Here is a 16,063-nt window from a genome sequence, read left to right on the forward strand (position 1 = left end):
TAAGTAAAACAAAGTGATTGAAATCCAACCATTGAGTAGAGATAGTATTTATTTTCATATACATTTTACACACACAGCCAGTACATAAAACATAATGGTTTGCTGTACATGTAAATATAATCTTCACCTTGATACGAATGAACATCCAAATTAAAGTACACATATTATAGAATTAAAAAAAGTTATACGATACTGAATTATTATAATGTATAAACATGCAGTTTAATCCCCCCAAATATTTATGAGATGGGCGTGCCTATATTTATACTGAATGTAAACGAGGTTCAGAAGAGGACAGATGTGCATGCATGCATAAACATTACAAAGAGGGGCATGACTCCATAAAGCAAGTTGTCCAATGATATAACATCGCATCTGTATATTTTACACTTGTCATGGGACAAACCTTTCAACAAGGGCATAACTACACATACATTCTACCAGAGGCTGTTATTTCAAGGTCGAAAGAGGTCTTCAATTATCTCATTACTGTAATCTGATTGAATGATTATACGCATGTGTATCGATACCGTAACTGATATACTATCCAGCTTTTATTGACGATGGATCAATAGAGGCTGAGTTCATTGATACACGTGATAATTACATAATCGATTTGATAATTACAGAGATCAAATAGAAATGTTTTACACAATGCTCATGTAAATTGCACAGAAAACTTACCATTCAAATCAACATGAAACTTTTAACAGCTTGAACAAAAATACTTGAAATACCTTTGTATGGTTTACATGTAATAACTTATGATATTACTTCTGTCTATGTCTAAGAAGTTTTTGAATTACCAACTCACTGTGTTTTGTGACAAACGTAGTAAAAGATTTCATTGTTGTAATAACACTGACATGTATTATATTCGACTTATCACTTTATATTCGATTAGGTATTATGTTATACGATATTTCTATAGCGCACATATCCAGGCAACTAGTGCTTGCTCAAGGCGCAGGTAACATTATCAACTTTAGAGTATGGAAAATAACTAGTTACAATTCAGTAAGCTTTAATTAGTAAGTTAAATTATGTCTAATCTATTCGAGCTTGGATGTATAATTATTTGTGTTTATACATTATGTTTCATTATATGAATCATGACAACGTAATAATACCTAAAAAGTAAATTCAAACTATTCTGTTGTGTTTGAATTCTTTGTATGTCCTTGAAATTTCGTATATTGTTTCCTATTTATTAGGAAGTTGAAGAAAATATAATCTTCAGTAACCTCGAAACCATTACATCTAACTCAATCAATGTGCATAAGAAGTATTTTATTATCCATTCCCAATGAAGAGTGGTTTATGGACAAGAAGTCGACCTTTTGAAATTTCGCTATGGACACGAAGTCAACCTGCGGTAAACTTTGATGTTGCTAGAGTCAAGCTAATCCGCTAGTAGGTGTTGTTTTAAGATATTCGATAACATCAGCATCGCGTAAGGCGTGAACATAGCTCACTCACGTCGTTCACTCAAAATGTTATCAATGCCATCATATGAGAGTGAAGTTTACAATGATGAACATATTTCATTCAAATTCGATATATGTAAGGAAAGAACTCGCTGTCGAAATAGCAAATGCACATTTAAATCGGCGATTTCTTCCTACATCTCGTGGTGGTAGATGCCTGTGTGTTGGTGTATTTATGTACCGAGTGAATAAGAGGAAGCGAGATTGGGAGTTCACAGAAAAGAACTGTAACTCTACTGCGTTAACTGTTACATACATTGTGACATCCATAGATCCCAGTGGAACCACCACGATTCCGACGTCCCCATACCAACAACCATCTGGAAGTATAGCACTCTCGTCTGAAGAGACTGGTGGGAAAGACCCATCCCAACATCTTTTTAGATAATCAGTTTTCTTGCTAAGGAGCGGCCTCACACTGAAGTCATGGACAAAACGCCCATGGAAGAAAAGGAAATACAGGGACTTGGAATGTCTTAGGAGTGGATAAATCAGCACCAGAGACCTTGCAGATGTTGTTGTGTTTGGTGCTTTTGAGGTCGCCTTCGCCGGTTGGCATGTCGGCAGACCTACTGCAGATGCTACATCTCACCTACTTCATGTTGGATGATTTTGTGTGGACAAAATATAGCACTTTTCTCCTGTTGTCTGTGCTCTCAACTGCATAATCCGGATTACTGCCTTGCGAAAACACAGGATTATTTCTTGGTCTTTTTTTAATCCTCTGTTAATTGGCATAAAGTCCAATGGACAGGACGTCAACCTTTTTCTTAACTGAACCGTGACATTTCACCCAAGGGTCGACGTCCTGTGCAGACACCTGAAGAGTACCAGACACTTACCTCTGTAAAAACATCATAATCCCCTTTCCCGCTGACATGTGTTCATTAGCCAAACACTGTATAAGCCTATGATAATGATTAGCAATTGCTATCAAAACACTTTAAATACTTCTTCTGATTGACACTAAAGGTTGCATCTCTCGTAAGAAAAGTAATATTTGCTCAGCCCTACTAAATTGGTTGAAATAATAGGTACAGTGCGATTGTTAAAAGTACGACACACATGTGCGTCTCTCGCTGAATAAGAGGTGCTTTCTGTTGACGGATATATGTGGCTCTCGCTGTGAGAAACTGCCAATTACCTGCCCCATAAACACGTCGCCGCTGTGAGGAGCTGATAAATTTGCCCCATATATGCGTCTGTCGGCCTTAATGAGTTAAAGCACGAGGACACCTATTGATGTACAGGCGGTTCAGACAGAACAAGCTTCACACCCCAAGTCTTAATTTTGCTACATACCTTGTGAACGGATTGCAATATGGATTTGATCCTTTAATGTCAGATATCCCCCAATCCATAACAGAATGTAAGAACAACCGTTGTGCTACGTTGGTCCAGTAGTAGTGACAAAGGCAGTGCAGGGAGACCTTTTCATCAGGCACCCTATCCTGTGTACAGAGTTAACCCTTAGGAGTCGCCACCGAAAGAAGAGTTTAATTCTTGATTGGTCAGCTCCTCATGACACAGACCATACTTCCAGTATCAACAATCTTATTAGAAAGGAATCTGCCTCACTTTCTTGTGTCACCATAGACAATGTGATTGCAATTTTAAAACAATTAGGACAAGGGGCGCAAATGTGTAAAGTGGACATTACAGACGCATTTAAGCAGATGACCCTGCACCCCCAAATACTGGCCTTTCTTTGGTTTCCAATGGGATGCAGAGTATTATATCTATACCAGATTGGCTTTCGGGTGCAGATGAAGACCAAAGATCTTCGATACCCTGTCACAAACCTTGTACTGGATGTTGCAATACAACCATGGCGTGGAGAATATTCTGCATCTGTCAGACGACTTTCTGTCAATTGACCCGCTATAAAAGCAGTCCTAGACTTGTTTTGACAAACTAAAAATTCTACTTACGGTACACAACACTGAAGGACCTGTAACTTGTCTAGAGTATTTAGGGATCATCTTGGACTCAGTCTCTATGACGACAAGGTTACCAGAAAACAAGTTGAAGAGAATGTTGCCTATGTTAAAATCATTCTCTACTCGGACTAAGTGCACAAAGAGAGAGAGTTGCTGTCATTGATAGGACATTTAAACTATGCTTGTGGCGTGGTTATCCCTGGCAGATCGTTCCTGTCATACCTGATTCGACTGTCAGCCTCTGTTACCAAGTTGCACCACCATATCAGGCTATCTTGGGAATGCCGGATAGAGATGCATATGTGGGAGAAATTTCTGAACCAGTGAAATGGCATTTCTTTTTTCCATGATGAACATGTTACTTCAGCAGGTGATTTCAACCTGTTCACTGATGCAGCTGGGAGTGTAGGACATGGAGGATATTTCAGTGGGGCATGGTTTGCTCAGGCATGCCCTCTTGATGTACAAAACTTTCCAGATTTGGCACAATCTATGGCCTTTTTAGAGCTTTATCCTATTATGATGTCGGCCATTCTCTGGGGACACAAGTGGTCAAAGAAGAGAGTACTGTTTCACGGGAACAGGTCAAAAGGGCCACATGACAAAAGGGCCCCAAAACGGAAAAGTCAAAAGGGCCACAAGAAAATCAAAAGGGCCCCATATAAAAAAATAATAATATCTTTTTTTACAAGTGTATCATAGTAAACAGTTATACATCTATAATATGTATATTTTATACATACTGGTTCTGTTTTTAAAAAGATGTTTATTCAATGTGATGGTTATTTATTTTGTCTAAGTAACAAAACACTTATCATTTATGATTATGACAAATACTTTGGCAGATAAATAAACAATCTGTATAATATGTCTATATCAGCAAATGCCAAAATCAGGTGGCATGCTTTTTCTTCCTCATTTTATTGATTATGGGAAATCTTATTATATATTAGGACTGACAGAGACATGGCTTCACCAATTTGACTTATCAACATATTTTACAGATTTAAAGATTTTATTAAAATTTTTGTCAGGCAATTAGAAAGGTCAGTATGCAGGTGGTATTACGGCTTTAGTTAGAAATTGTATTGATAGATGTGTAACACCCTTAAATATGTCAATAGATATAGGTATGTTCCTTCAACATAATCAAGAACTATTTGATCATGAAAATGATATCTTATATTTTTGTGTATATATATGTCCTCACAATATTCAAAATATTATGATAATGTAATTGAACATAATGGGACAATTTAGCTTGAGCATCTAATTGTTGAACACCTTGAATGTTTTACTTCAGATCTAGTTATATTGATTGGTGGTGATTTTAATGAAAGATCGGGTGATTTACAGGAGAGTATTCCTGATTTTGATGACAGTAGAAGCAGTGATTTTGAATTTGTTAAAAACACTTGTTACTCAACAACATACAATATTTTGGTATTAAAATGCTCTTATTCAAAAACATTTATTTAAATGGAAAAGTAGATTCTATGTATCATTTATAGATTTCTGTAAAGCCTTCGACTCTGTTGATAGAAAACGTTTAATTATATCACTAAATAAGATAGGGTTATCAGGAAACATTTTGAGTGCTTTATGGGCTACCTGTAAAAAGAGTAATAAAAAAATTTTGGTACTATTGTTAAATGCATTTCTCTGCCAGAGTATCTGTGATAAATTCTCATGATCATAAATGATAAGTGTTTTGTTGCTTAGATGAAATAAATAAACTTCACCCACATCTATTCGTGGTCATCATTTTCTTTCCAATGTTGAAAAATATCTTTTTAAAAACAGAACTAGTATGTATAAAGTATACACGGTATACTTTTAAAAAAAAGATGTTATTTTTTTTACGTGGGGCCCTTTTGACTAGGGGTCTGAGGCCCTTTTGACTTTTTGATGCGGCCCTTTTGACTTTTTGATGCGCCCCTTTTGACTTTTTGATGTGGCCCTTTTGACTAGGGGTTTCCGGCCCTTTTGACTTTCTTCTGGCCCTTTTGACTTTTCCGTTTTGGGGCCCTTTTGTTATGCGTCCCTTTTGACTAGGACCCCTGTTTCACTGTGACAATATCGCTACCATGCATATAATTAAGAAAGGTAGATCAAAATGTATGAACATTATAGCACTGATGTGAACCCTCACATGGCAAGCGGCTACGCATAACTTCATTGTGTTAGCAAAACATGTTCCAGGTGTACAAACTAACATTGCAGAAGCATTTTCTCATTTGCAGTTGCAGAAATTCCAAGCTTTAGCACCACATGCAGTAGGGCTTGGACAGGTCCAAATTTCCTACCCGGGTACCCGTTATAGTTATTCCCCTTCAATAAAATCAGTTATGGCCGAGATTAAGAGTGGCGTCTGGAAATATTTTGAAAACTCGCATCAGGCACAAAGACAAAATGCACTTTGTGCCCAGTGCAGCTAAGTCAGAAAGGAGGGAGTAGGTAATTGATGTGGAAACATCTGAACAACAAACATCCCTCCGTAACAAACCAGGAGCTACAAACAAAGGCCGTTCCTATCTACAGGCAAAATAAAATTGAAGGTATAAATAAAAAGTGTATACCATTAAACTAACAAGTAAATAATGTAATGTAAACCTAAAGTTTTCAAAGTAAATACCTCTGTTACCTGAGGGTGTCGGGGTGTTATACCCTTCTCCCAAGGCAATCTGTCTATCTACTCTTGTTCCAGGGATGATGTAGCTCATATGAATAGTCAAATATAAGTCCAATATGGTGTTCAAGTCCTGTTTATTTTTGAATGAATTCTTGCACAAAGGTCCTCAGATATTGCCTAATTCTCCTGAATTACACACAACATTGGTTCACAAACTTCCTGGAAGAACTTGTTGGTTTCTTGTAGAACTCTTAATACTATCAGTTCATCTGTGCTATTCTCTCACTATACCACTCTAGTCAACGGTGGGGCCCAGAATCGTGCACTTCTCTCTTGACATGTGACAAAATAGAATGTCTGACAATTTTGGCTCCTCCTCCCGAAATAATGTCCTATGTCATACAAAAATGACTCATATCCCATCTTAATAATTAGTTACTTTCATTAGTCCCTTTCCGAGACTTTATTTGGTACCATCAAATTCTTCCAGTCATAAAATTACTTTGCTAGTTAGCTTTAAGCCATCCATCAACCAAACATTGACATATCTAACAAAATTCAAACTAATATTTCAGACTGGTAGGCACCAGAAGATACTTAATCAAATCATTTCAGATCCTATGCGTGCCCCTTTATCGACAACTGACCATCTAGATCCCAAATGTCCATCCACCTAATTGTGTAGAGACACGAGATTGAACCTGTCCACCTCACTTATGTCAATTCAGAGAAATTGTTATTCCCCAGGAAAAGTGAATCAATAAGAATTCGGTTAGCTTGGTCAATGCACTTTCCCAGTACATTGACCCTTCTTAACTTAACTTCAAATTTTCCTTATATATTTATCAAATGTATATAATGTTTTTAACTCTAAATATCCTGGTTATACCTCTCTCCCTCTCCCGTGGACTTATAATCCAATCGCAATAGTCAGACAGACAGACAGATTGCTTATTTACGTCTCACCATATGTTCATTAAAATAAATAATAATACATATGAAAATATACAGTAAATATTATAAATGGAGTTATGAGAGACAGTTGATAATTAAATATCACAGAGCAATATATTGGAAGCATATGAGTAGATAAAATGACAATTGAACGAATATATACAAAAATATTAACATGAACTTATTTATATAAAATTTGGCGGCGGCGTCTTAAAAGGGTTTTAAAGCAGTTTTTGGCATGTACGATTATAAGATTTTGAAAGCTTAAAAGGAGTGATGACTTCTCAGATTCCGATAAAAGGGTAAAATGTGGCATGAAAAACTTTGCTGATGTTAAAAGGTCGTCTCTTAAATCGTTGTAAAGTGGACATTTCAATGAAATGCTGTTCCGATTCAACTCGATATGGGCAGTGAAAACATCTTCTATCTGTAAGTTCGATTCCTTCAAAATGGCCAGTTTCTATACGCGAAGGCGCTGTACCCGTCCTGAACAAAGCAGGGGCACATCTGTGAAACTTGAGGTGTTAAAACATAGGCCTCTGTTATATTGAATATTGATTTATGGATTCTGTGGCACAGGCCCTCATGTCTTTGCGAGGATTAAAGATTAGTTTTTAAATATATAAAAATTTGAGATGACCCCTGACTCGAAATGCTTCACAATACAATACATCATGTATTGTACTGTGAAGCATTTCAAGTTGGGGGTCATCTCAAAAACAATATTTTTTTAAATCATAAATTCTTGCAAAAACATGAGGGCCTGTGTTCTGTAGTCCCAGAGTTTGTTTTTCCCCAATCCCGTTTTGCATTCTCCAGGTGTAATGAATTTTTCCCTTGTTTTTATAAAAGATTGTAACGATAGTTCTTCACAGTCTTTTACAGTGATGATGTTTATAAGAGCTAATTTGGTGATTCCCAATGTGTTCATTCGCCGGTGCCAAGGCTTGTGTCTGTACTTGATTATTTTCCCAATTAAAAACATAGGGCTCTATACCTTCTTGGTCCATATTCATCATTCTCCTCCAGTAACGAATCAAGCATATATCTTGTCTTACACTTAGTTGCAGGGTTCCATCCCACGTCACCAATAACTTCTTCATTAGCCTCGACTTCAATAGCCCAGACCTAGGTAAAATCTCATTGCATGGTTTTGCATTGCGTTGATTGATGAATAGTCCTCTGTTCCATAGATGGAAATGCCTTAAGTTATAACTGACCAAAGTAATGTTCAGTTTGGTAAATGTTTTGAAACCAAGTTACCAAGTCGGTAACAATAGGTCTACCTTTGCGGTTTGTTCAGACTCTATTTGAGGCGGACGTCTACGTTCTTGAGTCTTTTACATGTAAACAATTAACTACTTGGCGTACTTGCAACCTATGTTACACGTGACATGCTTAGTTGTCGACAGTTGATACCTTGTGCTAGTTTAGTCCACAATCTCAAACATAAGACAACAATCTCGTAGATATATATATAATAATTATAAACACATTCAATTAAGGCTTCATTTATTAATCATGTGATCAAAGCGGGTCTAGGGTAACGTGACGGGTACCCGGGTCCAACTCATTACACACCCGTCATGGGTACCCGGGTTACCTGTCCCAGCCTTAACATGCAGATATTCATCCAACACCCTGCCTGCCCAGCTCGCAAGTAATACAGACCTGAACAGACATTTGGATACCTTGTGGTCAGCAGCAATCAGTCAACACACAAGAACAACCTACTTTACAGGTTTCAAGTGTTATCTGAAGTTTATGATGACATTCAGCATGTTTACCACACTGGGTGCTAGCAACATGCTGCCACCTATGAATGAAGCCTAACTTCAGTATGTAATGGGGTGCCATATATACCGGTATTAGAAAAGGATGGGTTAGCGTTAGTTGGGGGATGTAAATTATGAATTATAGTAATACTAAATGGATGTTTCTCAACGTTGTTTGTGGAAGCATGCGGGTCACGGCTATCACAGGATTGTTTTGCACTGCTCGCCATTTTGGCGCAGCAATTGGTTGCACGTGCTGGAAGGTTCGATTTGAAGGGCCACAGTGTGCTCTTTGATTAGTGGGATAGGCCTGCTCTCGGGTATATAAGGAGCGCGCGACAGGTGTTTTATTGTCTGAGTTGGAGACAGCCGAGGATAGGTGAGCCCTTGTTTCAAGATGAAACAGTTTCCCGCTTGCTTTGAGATACAGTAGTATTTGCTCCATGACAGACCAGTCCTTGTTTCGAGACGAAACAGCTGACCCCCTCTCACAGCGAAGCACTTGGGTTAGGAAGTAGTAGGATAGACGTTGGTTTAGGTGGTTGGGGGTAATACAGTATCTAGTTTTAGGGATTTATATATATACAGGGTAAATGCTAGAAGACGTAGTAACAGGCCAAACTTAATCTTCCCCGGGGAAAGTTTGTCCTAGGCCAAAGTTTCCCCACCCTTGAATCAACTTTAAAGGCTACGTCTTTCCCACCCTTGTTCTTATATCAAAAGGGTGAGATTCTGGCCAAGCTAGGCTATTTCTTCCCTAACCCAGTTTTCATGTTTATGTTTGGAACGCAACATTCCTTGTGATAGAGCATGCCATCTTGGGTCGTGAATGCAGTTGCTTGAGATCAGAGTTGTTAAGTCGACAAGTTCACTATTGCGGGTGTCTTCCATTGTGAACAAGGAGGACCATCAACAGTGTGCTTGGGTATATATATTATGGATGATTTCTTTCAATTAAATACCAAACAATTAAGGGGGAAACATCAACCTGATTGTTATGTATGTAGTAGACCCTTTAGCGTAACAGGAAATTAAAGAAAATAGTTTTGTATCAATGCGTATCTCTGTGACATGCGTACTAAAATATAAACAACCACTGGTAAAAGTAATCATGTCTGACCCAACACAGTTCCCTAATATTCTTAAAATGATTTAATATTACAAAGTTTATCTTTACTTTATTATATATTGTATCATTACTATTGTTGTGGTGGCGCGTGGTCCTGTGCTCAAAGCTCAGGTCACAAATCGGTGAAGTCAAGCTCGGGAGAGTCCTTGGATTGGTGACCGTGTTTGGCAGCTTGACTCCTGCCCCACAACGAAGCACATGTGACACATGTGGTCTCACCTTAGGCAAGCGAGTTTGTTCAAAATTGTCTCTGTTCACCCAGCAGGAAAATTGGTACCCGGTGGAAAAAGGTCATATGACTATAACCTTCTAGCGCCAAATTCCAAATTGGCTTACCTCAAAATCATTACCATATCCGAAACTTTAACTAAATCCCCATTTTTTACCTGGATGTCCACATATATTCCAAATTTTATTCCCTCACTCATGACTTTAAATATCGCATCCACGTTGGCGGCATCAACCTAAAAGTTGGAAGCAGACATAAACATCAACACAACAACCCAACACAATATTTATATCAAATGCTGTATCATCTGTCATTCCACAATAGTGAGTTATTCCATATTCAAAAGACAAGGTTTGATAAGGGGTATACTTGGCCAATGGATAGGTGAAACGTACTTCATTTACCAAAAGTGATAATGGATTAGTAAACAAGCTTATGTGAATAATGTTCCATTACATTTATACATAAATACAACAAATATTAGATAATATACAGCATGATAAGAGAGCAAGCACCCTGTGTATATTACATCTTATTCATCGTATATTACCGTAGATAAGCCAAATTTTGAGGCCCAAAAATAGCAGTCTGTAGAATGGGGTCGGGGTACCCATCAAATGTGCAATTGAATGTTTACATCTTATGGTGACACGATTTGGACAGATGAAGATTTGGAAAGAAGTGGCCTAGCTTGACCAGAATCTCCCCCTTTTGATATAAGAACAAGGGTGGAGAAGAAGTAGCCTAGCTAGGCCAGAATCTCTCCCTTTTTGATATAAGAACAAGGGTGGGGAAGAAGTAGCCTAGCTAGGTCAGAATCTCCCCCTTTTGATATAAGAACAAAGGTGGGGAAGAAGTAGCCTAGCTAGGCCAGAAGCTCCAATCTTTTCATAGAAAACAGAACAAAATATCCTAGTTCAGGGCTGGCAATTTTCCGCTGATACGCGGATTTCAGCTGATTTTATTTCATATTGTGAATCTTCTAAATCCATTGAGAAACCCTCAACTCGATGACACAATATTAAGTTTTCAGCTGAAAATACATTTTCCTGTTGCCATCACAGCTAGATTAAACAGGGGTGAAACTTTTGCCCAGGGGGGGGAAACTTTACCCTAACCCAAACTTTCCCTGGGGTAAGAAAATCCAAGGACAAAACTTTCTCGGAGAAAGTTTGGCCTAGGCCAGATTCTCCTCAGGGAAAGTTTAGATCAGGGAAGAAATGGCCTGCTACAACGGGATGGACAGGTGGATTTGAAATCATAAACTACCGCTGAGTTAAGCCAGTGTTAGTATTTTTATCAGATATACACTAGTTTAGGGGTAGGTAGGGATTGTTGTTACTAATTTATTCTTTTCTTTAAATCTTCCCAGACATATATTTTGTATTGTTTATTCTGTTGGGAGTTTGTTTTCTTCTGTTTTGTAAATAAAATGGTGAAATGAAGTTTCTTGTATGTCCTTAATCGTGAGGCTGCATCTCGTAACTGGGAAACAGCGTGAAGGAAAATTCTGCTGTGGATTGACAGGTTTATACCTGAAACATACCCTCTTGTGGCAAACATGCAAGTTAGAATGGAAAACACGCAACGCAAAGTAGAATCATAAACTTAACATGTAGTTTCCTCAAGAGAGAGAGAGAACCACGCCTGTTACAAGTACTTGGCGCGCCATGAAAACTCTAACATGACACTGTTAAAACTTACCTGTCAGTTATCCGATTCAGATCTGCAAGAAGGCATCAGGACAGTATTTGATAACATATCAACAGGTGCACTGAATAGGATTCAAACCAGACTCCCCATTACCTATCACGTGCTGCTCAGCATCATCAAGCAGGTCAAGACTGGTGTATTGGGCCATACAATGATCTTGTGATGGAGTGTATGTGTCTGACAGCATTCTTTGGATTTCTTTGAATGTGGAGAATTCACATCTGCTGGGAACTTTGATCTCGACGTGAACATAACCTTGGATGACATTCACTTTGATCACTACATTAAGAAATGTACCATTACCTCAAAGGTGTCCAAGACTGATCCCTTCTGTCGTGGTGTTTCTATTTCACTCTTCCTAACCAACACCATGACATGTCCATATTCTGCCCTGTCCAGACTGTTCTCAATAAGAATGCAATGCAGTGCTCCACTGTTCATCGATCGGGAGTATCAACCCATATCTAGGACAGTGTTTCTGGCATGGTTGTGTCATGTCCTTGCAAGAGCCGGCTACATTTCAGCAGACTACTTGGGGCATTCATTCTGGATTGGGGCGGCCACAACAGTAGCCACAGTAAACATTGAAGACCACCTGATTAAGACCATGGGAAGGTGGAATTCAGACTGTATTATAAGATATATCAGGACTTTAGACATCCTTTGGCTCCGCCTGCATTCTTATGTCACGTATTCTATTATGTTAGTTAGTACCATACTTCGTGTAGGGTCATATATCATGTATAAGTGTATATATATACATATACCCGGTACACAATTTACAACTTCTGGGGCTGCCTCGGCGCTGCAAGTTACTCCATAGAGCATGGAGGGCTTGTGGCCTCCAAAGAGCATAACTTAAACAGATAGCATCTGGTCAGCACGAACCCAGGACCACCATACCCTAGGGATCATCTGGTTCATCAAACCCCAGGACTGGTATATCCCTCTCACTTAACACAAGTCCGGGTCCCTAAGACCCCAGGACATTCAATCTGCCTGCCTGGGTCAACACGACCCTGGGGTCTCACACTACCCGGGTGACCACAACACAGTAGGCAACCGAGGCAGCCCCCATATTATGCCAAACATTTGTATGTAAATATAGGTTTCTTGTCATGTACTACTTTTCATGTTGTGTGTTGCACAAAACCATGATTATAATGCTAAACTGGATACAATGCCATTTGCCAATGGTTTGGGGAACAAAAGTAATTTTACCTTGGTTATAATGCCAACTGCATGTAGGATACATTCCTTAATTGGTTAATTGACATGATTCAGGTTACTAGTAATTGACCAAACTCATTAATGCTTTTAGTAGTCATGTTCACCCCCAGTTTACCATGAAAGAATCATGGCTACTAAGCGTCAATGTATTTTGCATTTATGTGCAAGAGTACATGTGCTACGTAGCTGAAAAATAAAGAATGATCAACAAAGTACCTTTTTCTATAAGAGTTTAAAAAAAACAACGTTTTTAAACAATCTGAAATTTATACTCAATTCAATAGAACTTATGTATGATATACTCAAAGGCAAAAGTTTTGTGACACACAAACATCCAACAGAATCAGTGTTTAACTTTTATGTTCATGCATTGAATGACAAACGTTTCAAGGTATGGTAACAATCAGTAGTCCATAAGAACAGTTCACTTGGCATATGCAAATGAGCCACAACACAACAGGGGGTTCAGAAGCAGGTTCACATGGTGTGTCCACCTTGTCCATTGATGCAGGTCTGGCACCTTCAGCACATTCAGGCCACAAAGCATTGATGAAAGTCCTGAGGAAGGTTATTCCATACCTGTGGAAGGATTTGGCGGAGTTTCTTAAGTGTTGTAAACGTTGCTTCATTTCATCCCAGACAACATGTTTATGGGGGAAAAATCAAGGGATCTTGCAGGCCATAGTAGCTCATTAACATTGTTCTGATTAATATACTCCCATGACACATGTCATCGTATCCCAATTGCATAGATCAATGCTCATGCTGTTAATCACAGGATTGTCTGGTCAAGACTTGATTATTTACAAACCGCTGCCATATAGCTGGAATATTGCTGAGTGTGGCATAAAACCAAACTCACTCACTGATTAATATACAGATACACCTCTTTTATGGTACAGCTCTGTTATGGTACAGGATATAAGGGTTGCTGGCTGGAACCTCTGTTAGAGTTGCATGGTTTTAAAGGGCCACTGATCCAGAGCGATTAATGTTTCTTGCCAACAGTCAAATTACGAAACTAAGCTGCAGGCTGGTCGGTACCTGCTCACTTGACTGTGATGGACACGGGGACTGGGCTACTGTCCACCTTGGCAGAATTTCTTCTGTGGGACATTAGGAAGGGTGGATGCCCGTTATTTGAAAATATCCCTGGTAGTTCTTGTCTGACTGTAATAAAGAATTCCAGCAGTGTAAACATTTTCAGATTTTCTAATGCCTGGATGGTATAATGACTGATCCAAATTGATCCTAATTCTGTTTTTTTTACCTCGATATTCAATCATCTCATGTAAAAATATGATGTTTATTACCTATGCTATGATATTAAAAACACACAGTTGATGTATTTGAATCCGTAAACTAAAAAACCCCACCTTGCCATTTCTAGAAAAATCTAAAAATTTACTTATGTTAATGGGTATATACAGTAAATGCGTATATGTATTTCTTACACAACAATGCAGTTCCGTTCTTATCCTCAAAACAGTGTCAGCCTATAAGTTTTTGTCAGGCAATAAAATCGCATGCAATACAGTGTACTACTCCCTTTCTGTAACTCGTGTTTGGTGGTAAACCTACACATTATTTGTTATCATTCACTTGATGGTCAGTTAAAGTATTTATAACAGGTATAATTAGTGGTAACACCACTCAGATTACCCAACAAAGGTTCTCATTTGGCATTTCTCGTGTCTGGAGTAAATACTCAACATTATAAATTAAGGTCTGATGTGGCAAATGTATTACATCTTATGTAATATGCGCATGGAAGTGCAGCAAGAGGGATTATCAGCTGAGTTACAAAAACAAACATCGATCAAAGGATTAACCAATAACGTGCTCATTCATTAATTGCTTTTATCTTGCGCAGTGGATTTGTCAAAAGGTAGTGTTTATGTAGCCTATGTAGATTTACTAATCTATACTGAATACACCCTGTCGCAAAGTGCCTGTGTAAAAACAACGACCTCCCTTCAAAGGATTAACTGCCAATACATTGATTGATTGCTCATTATTGGCTATCTAAATTACTTTGTTAAAGAATGGCGGACATCATGCAATTAGTTGCCAGGTGTGCTATCTTGAGTGACCAATCAGTCTCTACACCAATATGAAAAAACCTGAAATGGTGTATCACTTTTTCGCATATTAGACTGTTACAAGACACATGACCTCGAGCAGGATTATTTGTCAGCTGAAAGTGAATGGCACATCGTTCCTTTATCTGGATATTGATGGATACATTCCTCGAACAAGGCAGGATAGCCTGACATTGTTGCTGTAACTCTAGTCTGTTTTAATTTTAATATTTGCATTTTGTTTTTATTCATTTGTTGTAGCATTATACAGAATCATTTTTTTCGCCTTGAAGTGTAATGAGACAGACAACATACACTAGGTCGCACTTGGGGCGTGTGTGTGTGAAATAATACATAATCAACGTTGGCAATCTATAAAATGTCTAGATATTATAGTCATGTTATAAATTCACAATAAGTATAAGCATATCGTGTGCATTTTATTAGGTTTCAAAATGCATACAAATATGATAATAAACTAATGAGGATTATAAGACAAAATATATAGACGTACACTGACTTCGTTACTTTTCAGTCCTAACATTTTTCACCACTGGCAGATGGTTAAACTTCAAAATGTTTTCATTTGTTATCAAATTAATGAAGATGGAAATATTATCGAGTAAAAAAGATTTCATCTTTGTTGATCAGTCTATACTTATACTATCAACTGCGTATGCGAGTAGGGCAACAGTGGTCACGAACCAGTCAAGAATTATGGGATATCATCAGGTACTCACAGAAAAACAACAATAAAAGCAACAACCAGTCCATGGAAATTGCTGTGGATCAGTGACCCTTTAATCCATGTGTTTTACATTGGGTTGTAACGTTTGGGCTGCCACTACTGGGATGGTCTGTAACTGGATTCTTTTGCTGAAAATGTTGAACTA

At 38.2% G+C, this 16,063-nt stretch overlaps 1 protein-coding gene across 1 annotated transcript in view; it reads left to right on the plus strand.

Annotated features, from left to right (window-relative positions):
* LOC124282570 (protein N-terminal asparagine amidohydrolase-like) overlaps nt 1-16,063 on the plus strand; it is a 655,781-nt gene that overhangs the window by 179,000 nt on the left and 460,718 nt on the right. The window lies entirely within an intron of this gene.

Source organism: Haliotis rubra, unplaced genomic scaffold (genome assembly GCF_003918875.1).
Source record: "Haliotis rubra isolate DU_JTF1 unplaced genomic scaffold, ASM391887v1 Scf30, whole genome shotgun sequence".
NCBI lineage: Eukaryota > Metazoa > Mollusca > Gastropoda > Lepetellida > Haliotidae > Haliotis > Haliotis rubra.